The sequence below is a fragment of the Medicago sativa genome, chromosome 8, assembly GCF_051527215.1.
Source record: "Medicago sativa cultivar Bolivia chromosome 8, Bolivia_mono, whole genome shotgun sequence".
NCBI lineage: Eukaryota > Viridiplantae > Streptophyta > Magnoliopsida > Fabales > Fabaceae > Medicago > Medicago sativa.
In genome coordinates, this window is record NC_140756.1 from 37830620 (window position 1) to 37852766 (window position 22147).

At 35.3% G+C, this 22147-nt stretch overlaps 1 pseudogene across 1 annotated transcript; it reads right to left on the reverse strand.

The window, feature by feature from the left end:
• Window positions 1-16844: 16844 nt before the first annotated feature.
• LOC146898930 (G-type lectin S-receptor-like serine/threonine-protein kinase At1g67520) lies at window positions 16845-20749 on the reverse strand (annotated as a pseudogene). Its single transcript, XR_015021964.1, has 7 exons — window positions 19502-20749; window positions 18821-18955; window positions 18534-18733; window positions 18219-18429; window positions 17694-17931; window positions 17445-17595; window positions 16845-17357 (listed from the first exon to the last, which is right to left on the reverse strand). The product of XR_015021964.1 is annotated as a G-type lectin S-receptor-like serine/threonine-protein kinase At1g67520 (transcript).
• Window positions 20750-22147: the final 1398 nt, after the last annotated feature.

A 22147-nucleotide genomic window follows, 5' to 3' on the forward strand; every position in this document is an offset into this window, starting at 1 on the left:
TTCCAAACTAGTTTGTAGACAAACCATTTGATATAAAGTGTTGTCAGTAGTACATTCTCATTGTATTTGTAACACCCATACTAGACGTATCTAGAAAGTCTAGCATGTGCGTTAGTTTAGTATTGGATACATTAAAAACTTACAACATTAAAACTTCGAATGAATAATTTTATACAACAAACGTGTTTGTACAACATAAATACTACTCAACTCTTAATAAATATACTATATGCAACCTTGAATATCTATACATCCTGCAGCGGTACAAACGAACACTTGTCGCATCATCCATTCGGCTACAAGCTTGCTAAACCAACCTGATATCTGAAACAAAATAAGGATTGGGATGAGACATAATGTCTCAGTGAGTTCCACCTAATCCCAGGCTATAGGCAACCACGGGGAAAAACCTATGGTCACCACGTGTCTAGTTTACAACTTGACGGTTGATTATACGTGTGTGGGGACTGGCATATGCTTAGACGGTGGTGCATACTGGGGCCGTCATAATTCATCTTACTTGTTATAGGCTTACTATCATACATGTCATGGCGGTCAAGGGAACCTAAGACCACTATGCCAAGATACGGTAAACGCATCGAGGTCTTCGAGTAACATATTCATGACACCATCCTAAGCCGGACGATTAGGGAAACCTAAGAACGTCATCGGCTTCACATTCTTTACTTGTCCTAATCATAACTTGTACTTAACATAAACATACATGATCATAAACATATCATACATAATCGCGTCTAAGTTCATTATTCATTATGTTAGCGTTGAACAAACATTATTATCTTGGTTCATTTTACGGATAGTCCCGGGTGGAGTAACCCCGAGAACAATCCCATACATGACCGATGTACGTACATCGGACTCCCTCGGTGTCGTGCGGGTCCCTTGCGGCTTAAACCGTTCCCCTTAGGTCGAGAACCTCCCGTATCTCCCTAGCGTGGATAACAAGAGACACGAGCACCTACGTCTTGCTTATTTCAGTGACATGTGGGTCCCTTATGGCTTGAATCGTTCCCCTTAGATCGAGAACCTCTTGTATCCCCCTGATGTGGATAGCAAGAGACATGCCACCTACTTATTAGTCATGGTCTTGTCGTATACATAAATTAAACATGTACATACTTGATCGTTTACCTCGGAACCTTAATCGAACCGATTAGTGGTAAACTCTTACTTGTTCATATACATACCTAATCATGGTGGAATGATTGACTAATCAACCCACACTTATCATGCATACTAACTTATTCTTGTTCATGTGCGAATATATAATTTGCATCCTATCATTCTAGGAATTCATACTAACTTGCTAGTTCTCGACGACTATGTCGAGGTTCTAGTTTTCCTTTGCTTAATGATTTGCTTGCTACCCGATTCAAACATAAAATTCTCATTTACCATGCTTCACCATACTTGTCACATACTCATTTCATTATAAAGAAATCTCCTTTCAAAGTTTAACAATTAGGATCTTGGTTTGAGGGGAACAAAACAATGGGTTCCCCCACTGTGTTGCTCGCCTAGGCGAGTAGAATTACTGGGTAGGCGACCTCTTACTCGCCATGGCGAGTTGGGGGCGAGCAGGACCCCCTGTTCGACCTTCTAGCTCGGCTTGCGAGCAGTTTACTCGCCGTGGCGAGCTGTGACAGTCCAGCAACTTCAAAATTGATATTTTTGACTTAAAAACCTCAAACCAAGCATCTCCAAGTGCTATATGACCCTTATGATCATTAGAAACCTATAAAAACAGTCATGGAACAAGTACATTAAAATCCTAGAATTCATATATTTTTCTTACTTGAATGAAACACATAAACCAAGGGTGGTAAGCTATCTAAGGAACTCACTTAATGATTTGCATTTGATCCCCAAGCTTACAAGCATCAATCACCACTTTCCATCTTCCAACCCTAGCTTGATCCTTTTACTCCCTTTGTTCAAACCACTTCCATTTTGATAATCCTTCTTGCAAACTAAGACACCTTTGTTCTTGACCATAGAAAAACCATTCTTAAATCAAACTTGAAGCCATAACCTAACCAACTCAAGCTTCCACTTATCCAATAATAAACCCTAGCTCCTTGATTCAATCAACCACCAAAACCTCTAATCAATCCATAGTTGTTCCTTGCTTACTAAGTTGCTAGCATCCTTGCTTGACTCCTCTTTGTCATACCCTAATTTTGGACCTAAAAATACTAACTCAATTCTTCTTATCTTGCATTTCAAGTCATTTGAACTGTCTCTGATCAATTACATCTTTCTTTGCATTTTATTTCAATATTACTTGCAAAATTCACAAAAAGGGCATTTTAGTCATTTCCTATGTTAAAATTTCTTTCACTCTTTGAAAAATTGTTTGAGTCTTTTCAACTGGTTTGAATAAGTCTTCATTTCAATTCTATGTCAAAATCCATTTTAAAGATTGTATTTGAAGTCATTTTGAGTCAGTTTAGCCCCTAGGGGCATTTTAGTCTTTTCATGTGTTAAAACCCTGTTTAAATTCTAAAATTTGTCTCTGAGTCTTTTAATTTGCTTGTATAAGCTCTTGCTCTAATTTCCTGTTAAAAAATCCAGTTTTTAAAATTGCGTCTGAGTCATTTCGAGTCGTTTCAGTCCTCAGGGGCATTTTGGTCATTTCACACGAAATTTCGGCAGAGAGAGGTTACTTTAAAGTACCTCATTTAAGTAGTTTGTTCATTTTAGTCCGTTTTTTCATTTTTAATCGTTTCACTTTACGTTATTTTTCATTTTACCAATTTTAATTCAATTTTATTTTTAATTTTCATTTTTTTTGCACTTTAGTCCTTTAATTCCTAATATTTGCATATTAGTCCTTTTTGTTACTTTTCTTTTTTAGCCCTTTAATTTTTAATAATTGCATTATAGTCCCTAGAGTCTTTTTGTTTGTATTTTTGGTCCATTTTTCTTCTTCAGTCCTTTAAACATTTTTTAAATTTACAATTGAGTCATTTTGTCCAAAATTTGCAGTCTGGTCCTTTTTAAAAAAATTGCAGGTCAACCCTTTAAAGTTTCAAAATTGCAAAGAGGCCCTCAAGTCCAGAAACAGCCTAGTTTCAAATCCAAGCAAGTCCAGGGACACATGTCAACAAGCCATTGGCCACGAAGGCCACATGACAGCCTATAAAAGGAGCCAATTCATCAATGCAGACTCAGAATCAATCACGAGAATAAGCCACATCACACAAACAGATTTCATATTCTCTCTCCATTCAGTTGCGATCAAAAGCCAAAAATTCCAAGAACACAAAGAACAATTCTCAAACCCTAGATTCCAGAAATCAAAATTCATCATCAATTTGATGAATTCATTGTGATTCTTAGAGATTTAAGTTCGAATCATCATCATCGAATCACTCCCTCTGCAATTCGAGCCCAAATTCACCGCAAACGCAACGAACTGGACAATCACAGAGAAGTGTTGAGGGGAGAAGAAGAGAGACCGAAGCAATTTTGAACCAGTGAAGAAGAAGAAGAAGATAACCGATTTATTTTCGGTTCCAGAACTTACCAGAAGCTTCAACAAGGATCTTTTAGTTCAAATCTCCAAATAAAACCAAGTAATCCTCAAAAACTCCTTCGTTTTCATCGCAAAAGCTCAACGAAGATCCACAAACACAAATAAACGGTGAATTGAAGAAGAACTTCGAAAAAGATTCGAAGGACTTTGAAATGAAACCCTAAAGATGTGAATCTTCAAAGATTCACCGTTTATTTCTTGAAACGAGGCTTATAATCATCATAAGTGAGTAAAGTAGTTCGGTTTAGGGTTTCGTTTCAAGATATTCCAAAAAAACTTTCAAAAACATCGAAACCAAACCCTAAAATCTAGATCTGCAAAAATTCACCGTTCATTTTACAAAATTGAGTTCAAATTCATCATCAGCAGAGAAAATAACATAGATTAGAGCCTCGTTTCAAAAGATTTCGAAGAGATTTGAAAAACTCAAAACCGAGTGGTTCAGTTGCAGATCTACTCCGATCTAAGTCTCCATTCAAAAAATAGTTTCGAAATCATAAAGAGAAGAGAAAGAGCTTGAAGAATATGTGTTTGGTTTTTAGATCGGAGTAGATTGAAACTCCGACGTGGCGGCGCCACCACTGGCCACCACGTCGGAGATAAGAGGCCTCGTCGGAGAAGAGAGAGTCACTTGCAGACTCTCTCTCTCTAGTTTTAGTTTAGTGAGAGAAAGGAAAGGGAGAAATGAACTGGACCGGTCCCTTTGCTTATTTATAAACCACTGGACCGGTCCAGTCCTGGTTCAGTCCTGATTCATTCTCAACCGTCTGATTTAGGGTTTTAGGATCCTGGATCAATCCAACGTCCCTGATACGTTTGGATAGTCCAGGATCCATATTCCCTTGGGCCTGGGCTTGGATTTTGCGCAGATTGTTTCCCTTTCATGTTTTCTTGCTATTTTGTACGTTGTTCTTGCTTTTTACACCTCTTTTGACTCAAAAACCTTTTATAAAAACATCTAAAAAAATTCTTGAGTGTTTTTAGTGTGTTTCTTGATATTTTTGTGAGCATTTTACATGTTAAAATTGATAAAAAAATGTATATGATGTAGCTTGTGTTTTGGATGTCTTTCTTGTTAAATTCTTGCAAGTTTTTGCTACGTTTTGGCATGATTTTGTGTCCAATTGATGCATGTGTTTGTTGTGTAACCTTGTGATGTGCTTGTCACTAATTTGTATCTTTGTGTTTACTGTTTGTGAATGGGATTTGTCAATTTCTTGTTTTGCAAGTAATGAGAGTATTCTTGTGAAAATAAAGTGTAAAACATGCCTAAAATGTGCTATAAGGCTTGGCTTGATATTTCCTCATAATTCTTGTGTTGGAAACTGAACTAAAGCATTTTGTAAAGTGGTGATGATATGAGGATTATAGGTCATATGTTTGCCTTGTTATTGTGGTGAACTTTTAGGCATATTTTGCTACTTGTTTTGCTAAGTTTTGTCACTTTGTTAGTGCTATCTTACTTACCTATATCTCTATCTCTTTATGCCCCATATTACTAACAATTTCCTCTATTTTGTTTCACACATCATGAGCATTTCATCTTCCATCTCACATCTTCATCCTTTATTTTCCTACACTTTAAAATTCATGCAAAACTTAGTATGTAAAGGCCTAGGGTTTCTTGTACTTTACTTTTATGCAATTTTAATTCTTGCAAGACCATAGAATGTATCTAGGCCAATGATGTAAAGGACAATGGACTCTAATGGTGTACACCGACACAAGCACCGACACATGCACACACATCACATAGATAGTTTTAGATGTATGCTTAGAATATGCATGTTTAGATGTATGTTAAGGATTGTATGTTAGATGAATGCTTAGGCTTTACACTTAGAAAAATCAATTTTCCAAAAAAAAAACTTGAATAACATCACTCAAATAATTTTCCAAAGAAACCTTGGGATCAAAATCCCATTGAATTTTCCCTTTATTTTCTTAAATAAAAACCTTAATGAATTTTAATCATACTTAGACCTTTTTGCAAAATAACTAATTCCACCTCACATTTTCCAAATCTTATGCCCTTGAGGCCTCTCTCTCTTATTCTTCAAACTCCAATTTTCAAACTTAAAATCAACCAACAAAAACAAAAAACCTTTTTTGGAAGAGAACTACGGCGGATTTGATCCCTTAAAAGGGTACGTAGGCAAGGAACAAAATTCCTTCAATTCAAATAAAATAAAAATTCAAACACATTCTTCTCCCTCCAATTCTTCACTTAGAATACTCTTAGGTTTAAATAAATACTTTCAAAATAGCATTTAAAAATAAAGCGCGCGCGTAGAAATTAAAGACGGTTCCTATAGGATACTATAGTCGTTATGGGTGCCTAACACCTTCCCGTAGCGAAAACAACTCCCAGACCTCGATTCTCAAGGGTTTTGCTTATTTTTTCCCTTCCCAAGAAAAAATAAGATATCACCGGTTAAAAAGGTTCAAACTTAATCAATGTTTGACACCCGAAAACCAAGATAAAACACTCTTCTTAAACAAACTTGGAGGAATTGATGATTTGAATAGAAAAGGGGAAATGAGTTTCTAGAAAGATGAAAAAGATATTCAAATCAAAACCCATGAAGCATAATCAACATAAGCTCCCAACCAACAATCTAAATCCCTATCTTCTAGTTCAAGACCAAACCCTAGGTTGAATCTTTTCTTGAGAGGAGAAATAGAGAGGGATAAAACAAAATCTAAGTCTTATTAAGCTCAAAAGATCATGAGGGAACTTAACTTAGAAGCTTGCCATGAAAGGAAGAAGCTTTGGAAAGATTTGTGGAAGGAATGAGGAAAGAATGGCGTGAGAATGAAGAGAGAAGGAGGAGAGAAAGTTTTGCCATGCTTAGAGAGGGAAAGAATGAGTGAAATGAGATATTTTTGGCCCCAAATTAATAAAATACTCCCTTGACATGAAATTACCAAAATACCCCTTGTCTTAAGCGTTTTAAATACGACTCTGAGGCTTAGCCCGTATCTGACTGTCATCACTTAAAAATATTCTCCATAAACTTACTTTCCTTTTTATTAATCCTATGGCGCGATCGACGGTAATATTCCGACACTGACAGGCGGGATATTACATTCTACCCCCCTTAGAAAAATTTCGTCCTCGAAATTTAGAGATTACTTAACATGTAACGAGTTCAATCATAACATCTTAAAATAATCTTTGCTTCGTTGGAACCATTCTTCTCATAGTCTTAACTTAACTTAAACATCATGAGCCAAAACTCATTCTTACGGCATATTGTACCATATATCTCAGATCCATATCTCACCTGCTCAGGGTAAAACATTTATATGGGCAGCTTATCACTATCTGGAACACTCAGGATTTGCCTTTCAACTGGAGTCTAACTAGAATCCAGGTTTGCCCTGCAGTGCTCAATTGCATCAAAATATCTTATTGTGTAAACACTTAGCTCATACATACTTTTCCTTATATAACTTGAGGCACTTATCTCTTACCTACATTACTTACTATACGATTCTACGAATCCTCTTTCATAGCCTTAAGAAAAATCTTCCGATCTTATTATGATTTCATGCACTAGGAACCATCGGTAACTCATATATCTTGACATGGAGAAGCAAATTTAAATTTTACCATGAAACTTGTCGTCTATAGACCAATCTTTGGTTCACATGCTCTTAAATTTTCCGATTTAATATGCTTACACTTGAACATTCTTATCATAAACTTGTACGCCTCATAAAATTTTTGAAGAACACGGTTGTACGCTTCGTCAAACTTTACCCTTCATGGTCTTCTACATACTCTCAGGTGTCACATAATGTTAGATAATAATGATACTTGTTCTATATCTTTATTCTAAGAAACCTTATAAAGATTGGTATACGGATCCTTGGAATGAATATATGTATATCCTTTTTAAAGAAACATTTTTAAAACCACACCAATAATGGTACTGCCGAACCACAGGACGAGTTTCTATATTTTGAAAAAGAATTGAATCTCACCCTAAGCTCACCAATGACGAGTTGGTCCGGTAGTCTGCACACCTTAAGTGAACTTACTCACTTACGACGTGTGTCATTGATTTCAAAAATGAAAATATCATGTTGTTTAGAATCATTCATTTCCAAGTCCCTTAATACCCATCTTAACTTTTAAAAGTTATAAAATCTTGGTTTAACATTGTTCTAGCAAGTATCGTTATCATTTAACCTTTGTGGCATCGAAGAGTACGAATCTCATCTTGCTTAGCTCATAAATCATTTCTCTTTTCTTGATAAAACTCTTAAACTTTTGGAAGTGGACTCCTTTCTATTCCTTCTTAACTTATGTGTATGCCTCCGACACGCAATTCTGCATAACTTAATCCATGTAGGATCCTTGATTCACATAGCAACATTTAGCTCCCTTATTTCTAAAATACTGAACTTCCATCTTATCCATCACAGACTGTATAAGTCTTATTACTTAACACCTCAAGAACCTTTCGCTTGCCTCATGATACTTCTCATGAAGCTTCTTTACTGTTAACAACTTTACCGATTTACTTCCGTTGCGCTACTCTAATTCCCACCAGTTGTCTTTAACCAATACTCAAAATCATAGAGGCGAGTGAAATTTCACGTTCTTTTTCTTACGCTTTATCAGCTTCTTGGACTCCTCTAAATACCATTCATGTGGCATCCAATGTCGCAACTTGCTTTCCATAAGGCCTTGTTAATTATAATCTCATGATAGACTCACCGTATCCTCATAACACTTCCTTATGGTTGAACTTTACATACTTAACTTTTATTCCTGAGCAAATCTCCAATTCCCATAGCATGCTTATATTGCACTTCGTCCATACCTTTCATGAACATCCTACTTGCATCTTCGTCTCTCGCATGCTATGTTTTGCTTAATCTTACTAATGCTAACTCATTAATTTTTCTTCTTGGAGAAACTTCATAAAATTTGCACACAGATCATTGGTGTTGATGTTTCTTTATTATATATATAAAATATTGAATTTTGGATCTCGGTCGTTACCATAAAATTCATGAAACGAGTTGATAACACAAATATGCCATCAAATCTTGTTCCGAGTGTTCAAATTATTTTTCATGTGTTGTAACCGACCGGTACCTACAAAACTTCCATTTAAAAATTTATGAACACCAATTCCAATCATCCATATGCATATATCTTTTCTAAAATCTTATAAATTTCACAAATATTGAAATTTGTCATGATAACGAGCCTTAGTAAATTAATTAAGCAAATCATAGATTCGAGGGGTAATTAATACTCCACAAAACCTGAGAATCCTGTGATCAAACATAACTCTTAACCACTTTAACTTCTTACTTCATGTCTTCACGTCCAATCATATACCGGGACCTCTATATTCTTTAATCTTAACTCTTCTTTGACCCTTGACATATTAATTTCCAAAGTTACCTTAACCGTATTGATTTTTTTTCGTTAATAGTTGCTCATGCCTTTTTTTTCTTCCTTTGAAAATCTTAGGAGGTGATATGCATTCATTACTTGATGTCATAAAAAGGTTTTCGTTTCATAATAAGATTGTGAAGACAACTCCTCATTAGCTACTATAGATCCTAGGAACGAATTGACAATTTTTGAAAACTCAAATTTCGCTCCAGGTTCACTATTGGCGAGTTCCTTCAGCTCAATTTTCCTAAAACATTATTCACATAAAAATTTCTATTTCTCAAGTAATCCAATGCATATCATTCATTCCTATCATCGTAAAATATTCTACAATATATGCACGACAATCATCAACCTATTTCAATACAATTCTTGGCACGTCGGAAATCAATACCTCAATCTTGATAACCCAAAATTTTCACTTGAATCATTAACTTCCTTCACATATTCCTATTCCTGAGAGCCTGTTGTTTCCGTCAACATATGTCAACTTCTCACTATCTTGTAGCCTTGTTCTGACATTCCAGAATATCATAAACCTGTTCCAACAACAACTCTTACCGAATCTTTCGGTCATGATTAGTTATATATCCAACTTCTTCACCTACGATTACACGAAGTATCTCTAACATCTTACCCAACATTGTCGGAATGTTCCTTATTAACATACCTTACATTTTCGGAGGATTCACACTTCTACTTGCTTTGTTCACCGGCCACCTTTTGGCACGGTCAAACTTCTTCATCACATACTTCGCTCCTCCTGGGTCCTATTCAGCTCTCAGGCATCCATTCCAATCGTTAAATGCTAAATTGAGTTGATCAGGCTCAACTAACATCAACAAATAGAACATTTACCCGGAACCCAATGGTCCCACTTCCTTAGTTGTAACTTAATGACCCAAGGCACGGTCTGAATCGACCTGCTCTGATACCAAATGTAACACCTATACTAGACGTATCTAGAAAGTCTAGCATGTGCGTTAGTTTAGTATTGGATACATTAAAAATTTACAACATTAATACTTCGAATGAATAATTTTATACAACAAACGTGTTTGTACAACATAAATACTACTCAAATCTTAATAAATATACTATATGCAACCTTGAATATCTATACATCCTGCAGCGGTACAAACAAACACTTGTCGCATCATCCATTCGGCTACTAGCTTGCTAAACCAACCTGATATCTGAAACAAAATAAGGATTGGGATGAGACATAATGTCTCAGTGAGTTCCACCTAATCCTAGGCTATAGGCAACCACGGGGAAAAACCTACGGTCACCACGTGTCTAATTTACAACCTGACGGTTGATTATACGTGTGTGGGGACTGGCATGCTTAGACGGTGGTTCATACTGGGGCCGTCATAATTCATCTTACCTGTTATAGGCTTACTATTATACATGTCATGGCGGTCAAGGGAACCTAAGACCACTATGCCAAGATACGGTAAACGCATCGAGGTCTTCAAGTAACATATTCATGACACCATCCTAAGCCGGACAATTAGGGAAACCTAAGAACGTCATCGGCTTCACATTCTTTACTTGTCCTAATCATAACTTGTACTTAACATAAACATACATGATCATAAACATATCATACATAATCGCGTCTAAGTTCATTATTCATTATGTTAGCGTTGAACAAACATTATTATCTTGGTTCATTTTACGGATAGTCCCGGGTGGAGTAACCCCGAGAACAATCCCATACATGACCGATGTACGTACATCGGACTCCCTCGGTGTCGTGCGGGTCCCTTGCGGCTTAAACCGTTCCCCTTAGGTCGAGAACCTCCCGTATCTCCCTAGCGTGGATAACAAGAGACACGAGCACCTACGTCTTGCTTATTTCAGTGACATGTGGGTCCCTTACGGCTTGAATCGTTCCCCTTAGATCGAGAACCTCTTGTATCCCCCTGATGTGGATAGCAAGAGACATGCCACCTACTTATTAGTCATGGTCTTGTCGTATACATAAATTAAACATGTACATACTTGATCGTTTACCTCGGAACCTTAATCGAACCGATTAGTGGTAAACTCTTACTTGTTCATATACATACCTAATCATGGTGGAATGATTGACTAATCAACCCACACTTATCATGCTTACTAACTTATTCTTGTTCATGTGCGAATATATAATTCGCATCCTATCATTCTAGGAATTCATACTAACTTGCTAGTTCTCGACGACTATGTCGAGGTTCTAGTTTTCCTTTGCTTAATGATTTGCTTGCTACCCGATTCAAACATAAAATTCTCATTTACCATTCTTCACCATACTTGTCACATACTCATTTCATTATAAAGAAATCTCCTTTCAAAGTTTAACAATTAGGATCTTGGTTTGAGGGGTTTATTTCTCTTAAAAAGACTGCACAAGAAAAACCGCTCGCGAAATGCCGAAACAACCTGAGGCGAACAAAACAATGGGTTCCCCCACTGTGTTGCTCGCCTAGGCGAGTAAAATTACTGGGGAGACGAGCTCTTACTCGCCATGGCGAGTTGGGGGCGAGCAGGACCCCCTGTTCGACCTTCTAGCTCGGCTTGCGAGCAGTTTACTCGTCGTGGCGAGCTGTGACAGTCCAGCAACTTCAAAATTGATATTTTTGACTTAAAAACCTCAAACCAAGCATGTCCAAGTGCTATATGACCCTTAGGATCATTAGAAACCTATAAAAATAGTCATGGAACAAGTACATACAAGTATAACAAGCATGGTAAGAAAAGGGGCAACTAACTTACACTTAAAATCCTAGAATTCATATAGTTTTCTTACTTGAATGAAACACATAAACCAAGGGTGGTAAGCTATCTAAGGAACTCACTTAATGATTTGCATTTGATCCCCAAGCTTACAAGCATCAATCACCACTTTCCATCTTCCAACCCTAGCTTGATCCTTTTACTCCCTTTGTTCAAACCACTTCCATTTTGATAATCCTTCTTGCAAACTAAGACACCTTTGTTCTTGACCATAGAAAAACCATTCTTAAATCAAACTTTAAGCCATAACCTAACCAACTCAAGCTTCCACTTATCCAATAATAAACCCTAGCTCCTTGATTCAATCAACCACCAAAACCTCTAATCAATCCATAGTTGTTCCTTGCTTACTAAGTTGCTAGCATCCTTGCTTGACTCCTCTTCTTAAACAAACTTGAAGGAATTGATGATTTGAATAGAAAAGGGGAAATGAGTTTCTAGAAAGATGAAAAAGATATTCAAACCAAAACCCATGAAGCATAATCAACATAAGCTCCCAACCAACAATCTAAATCCCTATCTTCTAGTTCAAGACCAAACCCTAGGTTGAATCTTTTCTTGAGAGGAGAAATAGAGAGGGATAAAACAAAATCTAAGTCTTATTAAGCTCAAAAGATCATGAGGGAACTTAACTTAGAAGCTTGCCATGAAAGGAAGAAGCTTTGGAAAGATTTGTGGAAGGAAGGAGGAAAGAATGGCGTGAGAATGAAGAGAGAAGGAGGAGAGAAAGTTTTGCCAAGCTTAGAGAGAGAAAGAATGAGTGAAATGAGATATTTTTGGCCCCAAATTAATTAAATACTCCCTTGACATGAAATAACCAAAATACCCCTTGTCTTAAGCGTTTTAAATACGACTCTGAGGCTTAGCCCGTATCTGACTGTCATCACTTAAAAATATTCTCCATAAACTTACTTTCCTTTTTATTAATCCTATGGCGCGATCGACGGTAATATTCCGACACTGACAGGCGGGATATTACAGTATTGGACCTGCAACTACTCTTGTCATGCCTTCATCTGCGGGGATCCACATTCAATGGAGGATCTTGAAGAAAATGTTCAAGTTAGACATATTGAGCTATTAATGGTGATCGTCGTGATGGTGCTGTAGAAGGGACATCGAAATCAAATAAGTGGTTTTGGAAAAAGTTTACCCCTGAGCAAAGGAAGACGATGTTGGATCTTTATGACATTAGGTTGGAAGATTAAAAAGAATGATGAGAATGTTGTTGAGGAGTTTTGTAACGAGATAGCGGTGAAGCGTCGTGTTTTTAAGGTTTGGATGTATAACAAAAGGCATACTCATAGAAAAAAGTAGATGATGATGATGATGATGATGATGATAAGATGTATGTTTATGAGTTCTTGTAACAATTTGTAATATAATAAGTTTTTCAATGTTTAATTCAAAAGTATGCTTAATTCTATTCTACCGAAAACAAACATGCTTAATTTCTGAAATGTTTGATGGAAGAAGGATAGTTTCTCCATAGCATCAATTTTTTCTTGCTCTTACATTTTCTGAATTTTAATGTCTTTTTATTATATGTTTAAGTTTGTCTTTGAATCTTTCATTTCTTGATAATAACTATAAAGTGCAAATATTTTTATCGTTTCCAACTGCCTGAAAGAAAGTCGGGGAATTTCGTGTTCTCTAATGGTTGATATGGTCATATGCTGCGTATAATTTATCTTGTGTTTGTTTTGGTTTTTTGAAGATGAAACCTAATACATTTCATCTATAATAATAGTAGAGATGCATTTTATTTTGTGTTTCTATTATCCGTTTTCTGTGTTGGTTTCAAACGCCAAAAAATCATCCTGATTCATTTAAATTGTGGCTAGAAAATGCTTACAACTAAACAAGTTTAGTCCTTCTAACACATCTGATTAACCAACAAAGTTTACTTGGTGACTTGACACGTTGTGTGACACATAGTCTAGTGTTAAGGACCATTTTGATGCTTTTGTGTAACACCTCCTTCCAATCTTTTATGCAAAAATTTAGGCTTTGTGAATGACTTTAATCTCCATAGTTTAATCAAAAAAATTAGTGTAATGTTCTCATTTTATATGGTGAAGACCCCTCGTAAAAAACAACATAATGGTATGTTTGTTTTCTTAGTTTTGTAAGTCATAATTAGCACAGAGAGTAAACAACTTTGATATAGTGTGACAACAACAAATATGCTTTTACAAATGAACCACCAATTCCAAAACCTATATGTAAGTAGTAGGCATATTTTTTTCCACAAGAAACTTATATTCATTAATGTGAGTGTGGCATCAAATCGAAGTCCACAATTGCATCTATACAAGGTGTTTCTTCAAAACAACGTCATCAGAATCTTTCACTGCCGTTGATAAACCCCGGATGCTAACATCATTAGGACTAGCCGCGTCAACATTTAATTTGTATTGATCGGAGTTTGGCTGCCTCCACATCACATTTGACCGAGGGATAGGAATTGGGATAGTATTTGATTGGAAAATCAACTCTGCAGCATTGTTGTAACATGTAACTACTTGAATTGCTCTCTTGCAAATATCTAAACACATGGGCAAATTAATCCCTTCAAAATACCTTTTATTCCTTACACTCCAAATTTCAGAGCAGAAAGAACAATCAAATTAGCATTGGGAAGTATTGTTCAATAACAATGTTCAAAATTGATTAAGACAGACAGCTGTGGTCCACAAAAACTTAATTAGTATAACACCAATGTTAATGTAAAAATACATTGTCCATGTAAAATTACTTATCATTATTAATAAAATATTACTATTTATCCCTAGTTATCTATAATTTTCATCATTGTTCCTTTTTTTTTTAACAAACATTCATCATTGTTCCTTATTTGATATTTGGGTTACTATCAGAAGTATTTACTATATTAGAGATATACATGCCTTTGTGATCGGTGGTGTTCTTAACTAGAATGTAAAATAAGTAATCACCACTTCTTCCATTGTTAAGACCTTCAATTGATACCATGAAAACGCAACCAGTTCCATCATCATACAAGTTAGCTTGCCAAAACTAGCATTCATTGTATTGTGTAGCAATTTATAATCAGGATTCCTACAAATAGGTAATATCTCTGATTCCCATTACACAAATCAGCCCTTGCTATGTCGCTTCCTTTACTGTTTATAAGTTGCCCAGTTTCTAATGGCGTTGTGTATGTGCAGTACCCTTCATCCTTATTAGACACAATTTTGTACTGAATATTTTGACCAGATATGTACTCGTGTTGGAAACCGGTTTTGTAAGGATGAGTTAGTACACAAGTTTCAACAACTCGAATCTATTGTTTTTCATTAGTTCTCCAGTTTTCCAATGAACTCTTTCTCTATTGTTTTTCATTAGCTTGAGAGGACCAGGAGCTGGGACTGAACCACTGATGCTTGAAACCAGTAACCAGTTTTCATCAGTTTTATGATTCAAAACTTTGCCACAAAGCAGTCTTCATCTGAATATCATGTAACACAAAATTACCTGTATCCAAAAAGTTGGAAGCAACGGTACTATTGTTAAAAGGTGTAGGTGAAGCATACAAGATTATTGGTTTTTCAAATTCAAATTAAATTTTGAGTAAACAAGAGTGGTCTAGTAATAAAACTACAGAATGTGGGAAGATTAATCTGCAATTAAGTTTTGGATTATTAGCGATTGTAATTGCAAGTGGGAGTAGGATGACAATCTGTCATTAAAGGAGCTCTGTCATTCATTTTTCTAATCAAAACAATACGGCATTGCTTTTTTCCGCATTTCATTATATATAGTTTATTCAGGTTATCTTATCATCCATGTGCAGAATAACTCTTTTGAAGACTCGTGCTTCTATACTAGAACAAGTGATTATAGAATAAAGCATAAAGCAGTGCGGTATTCTTTTGATTAGAAAAATGAATGCCAAAGCTTCTTTAATGACAGATTGTCATCCCATTCCCACATGCAATCACCATATTTAATAATCCAAAACTTCAATGAAGATTAATCTTCCCACATTTGAAGCATTGTGTTGGTGGACCAGTATTTCTATCTATGTTTACTAATACTTTGAAAATGAATGTCTAATTGTCTATCTACTGTCTTTGATATTCAAGTATCAACAACAAATTATTTTGAATTATGAGTTTTGTTTATGCTTTTCTGAAGCGATCGTATCAACCTTGGAATTAAGAATCGTATGGATTTTATACCATTTGTACCTTACTTCCTCGGGTCTCAATTATAAGCAACATTGCACTTTTTAGGTTCATTGTTTAACCGCGGTATATGCTCTATAGTACAGACGAAATACATCAGTTATTCAATGAATCTAAAAAGTGATTTTTTGCTTATAACTGAGACCGGAGGAATTATTTTATTCCTACAATGTTTTGAACTTGAAACCTAACTTGAAGTTAAAAACAAAATATAGGTCATTTCCTTTTGCGTAGAGGTCAATATAGTTTCCATCTTTTCTCTATCTGTCAATAAAATTCCATTTCAAATCAATATAATTTTGTTTGGTTGTCTGTTAATTTTGTTGATTAGTTAATTTTTACATGTTTTGCTTCTCATTGACATTTTATTAAGTGTGCATCAAAGCCTTTGTCACCTCACACAATGCTATAGTTGTCTTGTTTGATACAATTTCATAATGACCAACATCATCTTTCAAAGATAGCATGAAAAAATGTAGTATTAAGGATGCCCTATATATTATGCAACCTTTTTGAAAGATTAAAATCTACTGATACTTAGTTATGCATTAATTCGTCCAAATGTGGCATCCTCCAAAGGGAACACCTTTTTCTATATTTGCGAAATGTTAGGAAAATCACAGGCAACATAATCCAAATCCCATCTGGTGTTGTCGACTCTTTTACTTCTACTGTTATCGACGCTCAGCTTTAAGTGGTTGAACATGTAGGTGTTAAATGATAAACACGCCAGAATCAATTCAAATGATCAGCAATTCAAGAAAATCCTTAGAGAACTGCAAAGTCAATTTCTTCACCATAATGTCGTCACAGCTCAAGAGGAGGGAAAAGTAAATCAAACACAATATTTTCTTTCTGTCTCATAATCTTAATCAAAATCCTATAATATCATTATTTCCTTTAAACATAACAAAACCAGTCATATGTCAACTACAATCAATGTCTTCCAAGTGGCTCAAAGCTGGAGAAGACAAAACGAATAAAGCATGTCAGTGCTATCACATCATGCATTGGCACACACACAACGTAAAAGTTTATTCAGTAAATTTAAAAATTTCTTCCCTACATCTAACTATAATGATTGTAAATGTGAATGAGGGTTTTCATACGTGGAATACACACCAACTTCTTCACCATACGTTTCTTCATCAAAAACTCTTGTTCCACCATAGTATGCTGGTTTCTTAGGCAAAACATCGACTTTAATTTTGTTAGTTAACATTGATATTACATTGGACATTGTCGGACGATCATCGGCATTTTCTTCTACGCATAATAAACCTATATGAACACATCTTAGCACCTCATCCTCAGAAAAAGACTCATTTAGTAATGGATCCACCAACTGAAGAACCACACCTTCTTTCCATAGCTCCCATGCCTATGACAACGAAGATTAGTTTTCATGTCAAAATTCAGCCAACATGTATTCAATGTTTACAAGGAGTATATAGAAATGATCACATACATGTCCAACTAGATTAAGTGGTCTGTCTTCACAGTACATGCTATTGCATTTTTCACCACTAATAATTTCAAGGAGCAGGACTCCAAAGCTGTACACATCGGACTTTGTAGAAAAAACTCCTTCCATTGCATACTCTGGAGACATGTAACCACTGTATGAAACAAAAAATAATCATGATATTACAAAACAGATTCCGTTTACACAATTCTCAATAGAATTTACAAGCAAAAAATAACACGAGAAACTCACTATGTCCCGACTATCCTGTTGGTATTTGCTTCAGTTTCTTGTTTTGTGAACATTCTTGCCACACCAAAATCAGAAATTTTAGGGTTCATATATTCATCTAAAAGAATATTACTAGCCTTCAAATCTCTGTGAATAATTCTGAGTCTTGAGTATTTGTGAAGATATAGTAATCCTTGAGCAATTCCTTCTATTATGTTAAAGCGTTTGTTCCAATTTAGGAACTTTCTTCTAGTGGAATCTTCTCAAGATAAAAGAAAGAAAATGCTGTCAGAAACAGTATTATAATAAATATTAAACAACCATTATTTATGAGATATTGAACATAGTTAAAATCACTATTATCTTTTAGCTCTCTACATAACAAAACTTATATTACTCTTCTAAATTTTCATTCTCTGTTAACGAAACCATTTATATCATTCATAAGCTTGCTGAAACTTATGAATGGAGAGTTGTTATATTTACACACATGCACACATGTCAATACACAACCTTAATGAGATTGTAACAATTAATATTTCTCACCAAATAAAAAGAAGTCCAAGCTTTTGTTGGACATATATTCATAGATCAACATTCTCTCTTGTTCATGAATGCAATGACCGATTAGTTGAACAAGATTTGTATGCTGAAGCTTGCAAATAAGTGTTAATTCATTTCTAAACTCAGTCATTCCTTGTCCAGATGTTTTTGAAAGTTTCTTCACAGCTACTTCTTGCCCTGAAGGTAGAATTCCCTGTATTGAATATTAAAACATTGTTAAAATACCGATGACTGAATCATCTCGCGACTATTTCATCGTGCAATTATTTTATCTCTGCAAAACAGAAAAAGGGTCACCTTAAAAACAGGTCCAAAGCCACCCTGTCCTAGCTTGTTTTCAGGAGAAAAGCCATTGGTAGCCATAATTATCGATGAATAGGTAAACACTTTTAAGTCATCTCTTGTGCTTAAATCGCCTTCTAGATCATCGCTATCAGAGTATCGCCTAGAACCTTCAAGATCTTGAATCTCAATCTGAATTCTCATCCGTTCCTTCTCTGTTTATATAAAGGTAAAAAATGAAATATTAAGGTATATTGTTATATAATAGTATTAAAAAAATTATCTACGAAAGAAGTACTTACCTTGAAGCACATATTTTTGTTTCCTTAAGGCTCGAAACAGAATGGAAAGACCAATAATGAGTAGAACAGTCCCCATTCCAACGGAAATCCATATCCACTTGCTGTTATTGTTACCTCCCTTGGATAACTTAATTTCTGTAAATTATGCGTGTCAATAGTCAGATTACACAACTTCTATTTATAATGGTGTTACAATAAATACATTGAATGCCGAATGAATTAGCATTAACCTAATATGTTCTATACTAGGATTATAAACAAACAATCTAAGAAGTTGTAAAAGTAAATGAATATCTACATATTTACTTAATTCTAACGGATACTAAAACAAGGAATTGATTTAATTTATTTTCAATGAATTACTTTTTTTGTTCTTCGTCTTACTACGATTATGCAGAATGTTGGAATAAAAAGAGGGCTGCAGCTGTAGCTAATTTTCAAAACTATTCCCTATTCGATTTCTCTACTACTAGTACGGTTGGGACTAGGCTGGACTTTGCAAGGCCTAAGCCTAACCCGCATTAAAAATGTTAGGTCTATGTTTGCCCTATTAACTGTCATAGACTAATTTTTAAGATATCCATTCATTGAAGTTGGCAAATGAATTAAATAGTAATAAGTAGTAAGGGATGACAATCCTCAGGTAGAAAAGTATAATAGCAATGTTAGGGACACACATACCTTTGTGATCGTTGGTGTTCTTAACTAGAATATAAAACAAGTAATCACCACTGCTTGCAATGTTTAGACCTTTAGTTGATTGCAAGATTACACAACCAGTTCCATTATCATACAAGCTTTTGAATCCAAAGCAGCTGCAGTTACTCCAGCAATTAGCTTGGCAATCACCTATGCCGTAACTAGCATTTTCTATCTGGTATACCATATTTTCATTCGGGTAACCTATCTTGCCATCGAACTTATCACCAGCATTCCTGCAAGTAGGTATCTCTGCTTCACCCCATTTTTGGCATCCATCATTAGTGTTATACCCATAACACATATCAGCCCTTGCTATGTCACTTCCTGCTTTGTTTATCAGCTGCCCAGTTTCTAATAGAGTCCATTTGGTAAGACCGTCTTCATTTGGAGTTGTGTATGAGAAGTATTCTTCTTCCTCATTAGACACAACTTTGACCTTAAAGTCTTCTCCAGATATATACTCAAATATATTGTTTATCAGCAGTTTTCCACTTGTCCAATAAACCTTTTCTCTACGCTTGATGACCAATTCTTTTCTTGTGGGTTCCCAATCAAGCCTGAATGGACCAGGAGCTGGGATTGAACCACTGATGCTTGAAACCAGTGACCATTTATGACCAGTTTTGTGATTCACACCTAATTTCATACCAGGGAGCAAACTATCAGTTGGATGATATGATCAAAACTTTGCCACAAGACAATGTTCTTCTGAATATCTCGCAATACAAAATTACCTGTATCTAACAAGGTGGCAACAACAGTACTATTGTTAAAAGGTTGAGGTGAAGCATACAGGATTATTGGTTCACCAATTTTTGATTCTATTTTTAGCACACCAGAGTAGTCTAGTGATAGAATTGCTGAATTTTTGTCAACACTTTGGTTTCTGTTAGCAATCCATACTAACCAACTATCTTTCCCTTGGCCAAATATGCAGAGATAAGTGAGGTTTTGAGGATCCGGATTTTGGTTAAAATTCATGCAGTATCTATCTTGTTTAGAACACAACCTGGATGTGGCACCGGCATTCATTTTATCTCCTGGCTTCATACTATAAATAATTTCTGCTTTGACATAGGTAGAAATATTAGTATACCACCACCACAAGGAAATGTATGTGAAGAGAAGCAAAAGTTGAGGTTTCCCTTTTTCACTGCAAACCATGTTTAAGTCACAGAATTAATGCTTCAAAACTGGGAAGATTAATATGCAATGAAGTTTTGGATTGGTAAAGATATATCACATGCATGTGGGAATGTGATGACCAATTTGTCATTAAAGGAGCTATGGCGTTCGTTTTTCTAATCAAAAGAAGACCGCACTGCATTATGCTATATTATTGTATGTCTAACACTATATATATAGTTTATTCAACTTATCAACCATGTGCAAAACAACCTGTTGACCCCTTTTTTTAATACAAGTTAATCAATTAAAGTGTAAAAGATTGAGTTTTCATATTGATCGCAAACAACGAAAAATAAGTAAAATATTCCTTGATATTGATTTAGTCAATTGAATGTATCCAAAATCCAAAACAAGATCACGACGATGAACGGTGATGATGGTCTACTAAGTGATTAGTTATACATTTTTATTATTTTTATAAATTAATTATTACTATAAATGACATAAGATCAATTTTCAATCTTAGAATATCTTTATCTTATATTATCCCCTAATATTAGTTATCTTAGTTTCTTGATTAGAAATCTTGTATTCATTTTTCCTGAATCACTTCTCTCTCTTTCCCTTATCTTTTGTGAGCCGTCGTAAACCCTAGTTTCTTCTCTATTTATCAAAGAGGGTGATATAGGACCCAAAATCACCCGTCTAACTCGTATTTTCCTTTCCCTTTTGTTGAAATAAGTGATTTTCACATCTATTTCGTTTTTTCTTTCGTGATTTCGTCGTCTTAGTGCGACGTTGCTTTTTTTTTTTTGAGGTAAGTGTGACGTTGTTGTTTTGTTCGTCGTCTTTGTGCGGCGTTGTTTGTTTTTTTTGTTTCGTTCAGATATTTGTTCGGTTCAGGTTGCCAGATCAGCTTCAATCCATTGCAGATTCAATCAAAGACTTTTGCGTCGTCAACATTGCAGATCCGAAGATACGGGTATGCCGGAGACTTAAATATAGTCATATGTGTAGGTTTTTGTACTTTTCCGTTTTATGCTATTAACACGGATGTTATGAGTTTGTTCGTAGATTCATCCGTTTTGTTTTTAGCGAATTTGCATTGTATCGACTTGCTCTATCAATTTGAATGAAAAAATATCATGAATTTTTTGTCAAAAAAATAATTAGCAGATTAGACATAGGAAGAAAATAATTTGCTCTATCAATTTGCTCTATCTCCTTGCTTCATAGTATAAATAATTTCAGCTTTGACATTGGTAGAATTAGTAGTACACCACCACCACAAGGACATGTATGTGAAGAGAAGCAAAAGTTGAGGTTTCCCTTTTTCACTATGTTTAAGTCACAGAATTAATGCTTCAAATCTTGGAAGATTAATATGCAATGAAGTTTTGGATTGGTAAATAATATATCACATGCATGTGGGAATGTGATGACCAATCTGTCATTAAAGGAGGCAGGAGCTTTGGCATTCATTTTTCTAATCAAAAG